The sequence below is a fragment of the Coenobita brevimanus genome, chromosome 27 (assembly GCF_032717465.1).
Source record: "Coenobita brevimanus isolate Jiangsu-jjx chromosome 27, ASM3271746v2, whole genome shotgun sequence".
Lineage (NCBI taxonomy): Eukaryota > Metazoa > Arthropoda > Malacostraca > Decapoda > Coenobitidae > Coenobita > Coenobita brevimanus.
This window is the reverse complement of record NC_136980.1, coordinates 15,320,181-15,324,181: the sequence shown is the minus strand read 5'-3', so window position 1 is coordinate 15,324,181 and position 4,001 is coordinate 15,320,181. Positions and strand designations below refer to the sequence as shown.

Sequence of the window (4,001 nt, the reverse complement as noted above, 5' to 3'; positions counted from 1 at the left end):
TCTACGGTGTGATAATGGATAATTATAAATGAGAGTAAATGTAGATGAGAGGAAAGAGAGAGAAGATAACTCCAGGTGTAATGTTCTTGTTAATGTAGAGAATCCTGAATTGTGAAAGTTTCAATACCTGCGTGCACTGAGAGAAATGAGAGGTAAATGTGCAAAAGAAATGGAAAGTAGAGCGGCACAGGGAAGGGAAGTGGCTGATGCCTTGAATGCCTTGATAAGAGAGGTCTGAGCACGGCAGCTGCAAGAGGATTGCATGAATGAGTAATAATACTTACACAGACACGCGGCTGTGAGATTGGTGTGGCGTGAACACCAAACGTCAAGAGTTAAAGAGGTGGATAAGGGGTTTCTTAGAAAACGTGTGGATTGTACAGAATGGATAGGCTAAGGAAGTATTGTGATTCGTGAAACATGTGGAGGAAGGAAGTCTGTGGACAGCAGATTTGAAATACATCATCCTTAGAAGGTATGGGCATATAGTAAGATGAGGGTGGTGAAATTCGAATACGTGAGTGAGTCTGAAGGTGGGAAGAGCTGTAGTAGGCCAAGAAAAAGGTTCAAAGATGTGATAAATGAGCATGAGACAGAGAAGAATGGAGGCTGACGAGGCTAGGAAACTGTAAAGGAACCCAAGTGGTTGGATGAGTTTTTACGGTGGAGTGCGTAACTCTGGCTTGGCACAGGATTTTATAATTGATTCGGATTCACTTTGTCTGGTAGGTATTTATGAAGCTACTTATAGAAAAAGTGTCCCTTTGAGTTGGAACCATGATTCCCTGGACTTGAATGGTGAATGGATGGTTGTATACACCATTACTTTACGAAGACTGATGATAAGTTCTACCAGGATCATATTCTTTCCTACTTCCTGCTTGTTGAACCCAACCTCAATCCACATCCAAGTGGAAAATAGAGGAGGAATAATAATACTATTTACAGTGATGACAACTACATCCACAACAACAATAGCATATATATATATATATATATATATATATATATATATATATATATATATATATATATATATATATATATATATATATATATATATATGCAGAGACTTCACCGTGAAGATATGTATGCAAACTAACCACAGGAGAAATGAAAGGAGCGACAGTGAGTAATTTCGTATATTACATCTTCAGACAGAGTGAGACAGAAACTTAAAGGGTAGAGGTCTTTTTTACCCGCAGCAGGTAGTGGCACACAGAACAATGGATGACCTGAATTTTTACCTGCGGCTTAACTTATGGTCACCTGCAGCAGGGAGTGGAACACAACAAAGGATGACCTGAATCTAAAAATGCACGTGACAAAGGAGGAGGGGATAGAAGGGAAGGAAGGGAGTGGGAGGGAGGAGGAAGGGGGAGGGGAGGAGGGGAAGGGGGAAAGGGAGAGGGGGGAGGGAGGAGGGGATAAATACTGCTGCTTAACTTAAGACCTAGAGGATTAATGCTTGGTGTGTCCCACACAGGCGTGACTACACCACCAGGAGATGACAGGGAACAATCACGTGTTAGTCTGGGGGATACTGCTTTAAAATTCAGTTAACAATTTATCACACTTAAAATGACCATAGCTCATGTTTACATTCTTTTCATATGTGCCAGAAATTAGACAAGATTCTATTACATTTATCTATAAACAAAGTGACAGGACACCAAGTGTTCCATTTTCAGAAAATCGACCCAACTAAATCAACTGGCCAGATCAGATATATCCTCTCATACTGTGTGTATTTGAATGACAGTTAGCCTTTCCAAAAACTAAAACATTCAATAGGTGTACAGGAAGATGCAGCAACTGCACTCAGAAATCATTATTACCATGTTTGGATAGATGCATCAATACTTGCAAAATTAAGAACAAAAGTTCAACCAATAGTGTAGATACATCCACTCAGGCACCTCAAATTGAGCAGGCGATGATAGATGATAGAACAAGCGATGATAGAAGGGCGATAAGCGATAGTACAAAAAATTGTTATATTAGTAAAGTAAAGAGTTTCCCAGTTAGTAATAAAATAAATAACAGTAAATGCCAAGGTAAAGGCATAACTACTCGTAATAATCTGAAAGTGTACTACACAAACAGCCGGAGTTTACGTAATAAAATGGATGAACTGAGGGCTTTAATTTGTACAGAGAAAATAGACATTGCCGTTATTAGTGAAACTTGGATGAATACAGACACTCGAGAATTTTTAGCAGAATATCAGATAAAAGGCTATAATATTTTTCTGTCAAACCGTCAGGGAAGAAAGGGGGGAGGGGTTGCTATTTATGTAAAGGATTCATTAAACTGTTACAATAAAGCAGACATTAAAGTAAATAGGGACACAGAAAGTGTCTGGGTTGAAATTAGTAACAATAGGGAGAAATTAGTCTTAGGAGCAATTTACAGATCTCCAAAATTAAGTAGAGCTGATAGTAAATACCTCTGGGAGGAAATTAGGAAAGCATCACAGTCCAGCTTAGTAATAATTGTTGGGGACCTTAATCTGCCAAGGATAGATTGGAGAAATCAGACAGGAGATGCAGAGTCAGAGGAATTTCTAGAGGTAGTACAGGATAATTTCCTTTATCAGTATATCAGGGAGCCCACCAGAGGTAATAATATACTAGATTTGGTTTTAGCTAATAAAGAAAATATCATTAGCGATATAGAGGTTGGTGGACGACTTGGTAATAGCGATCATGAAGAAATTAAGTTCAAATTTATTTGGGATGTCTGTTCCACTGAAAATACCTCCACCGTTCCTAATTTTCGTCTAGGAGATTTCGATGGCTTAAAAGCTTATTTTCGAACGGTATTCCACAGGGAGATTAGCTATTTGAGGGAATGACAGGTCAGTGGTGATCCCCAGTTCATAGGTCAGGCACAGGAAGCACGTGGGGATGTCCGTCAGGTGTCTGTGAGGGGGGAGGTGGTAGATAGGAATGTAGTCCAGGTGACGGAAATTAACTCAGCTCCAGTACCAAACAGACGTTCAACCAGTAAGAAGTATAACGAGTTAATAAATATAATACACGGAGGCCAAGATAGATATATTCCTTCAAAACCGTTTAGAACTAACAGTTCAGAACCAAGATGGTTAAACAACAGATTAAAATCTCTCATAGGCCAAAGGAAAGGAATATATAGAAAAATAAAACGTGGAGAGGAACACTTACGTAACCGGTACACGATTTTAAATAGAGAAGTAAAGAGGGAGATAAGAAAAGCAAAGAGAAGTTATGAAATTAAGGTTGCAAGTGAATCAAAAGAAAACCCCAAGGGTTTTTATCAAACGTACCGAACGAAAAATAAAGATAGGATAGGACCACTCAGAACAGAATCAGGTGACATTACCAGTGAAGATAAAGAAATGTGCTCCATCCTAAATAATTATTTCATATCAGTATTCACCAAGGAAAATCTAAGCCTGGTCCCTCAAGCAGCAAATATTTACCATGAGAATACGGAAAATATTCTTAGTAAAATAACCATTAGTAAGAAGGACGTTTTCATTCATTCATTCATTGCCTGACGCCAGGTATCCCAAACGGGGTGGCCAAGGGCTTAGAGTTAATTGTTTTACAGGGAGGGGCACTAATCCTCCACCAACCCCACTTGACACGTAGGGATGCCAACAGCATCTGGTGTTCCCCGGCGGTCACCCATCCAAGTACTAACCAGACCCAACGTTGCTTAACTTCGCTGATCGGACGGGAAGCGGTGTACTCAACTGAAAGAAATTAACAAGTTAAAACCTCAAAAATCGCCAGGTCCGGACGATATATATGCAAAAATTATAAAAGAAACCAAAGAAGAATTATAACAGCCACTTTTAACGTTATTTAATGACTCTTTAAGTTCAGGAGAAGTTCCAGAGGCGTGGAAAACCGCAAACGTAGTGCCCATCTTTAAAAAGGGTGATAAATCAGCTGCGTCGAATTATCGTCCGATAAGTCTAACGTCAATAGTAGGAAAAATGTTAGAGTCAAGTT

General features: G+C 39.3%; 1 pseudogene; it reads right to left on the bottom strand.

Moving 5' to 3' along the window:
- Nucleotides 1–3,638: 3,638 nt before the first annotated feature.
- Nucleotides 3,639–3,754, bottom strand: LOC145394575 (5S ribosomal RNA; annotated as a pseudogene).
- Between the last annotated feature and the right edge of the window lie 247 nt (nucleotides 3,755–4,001).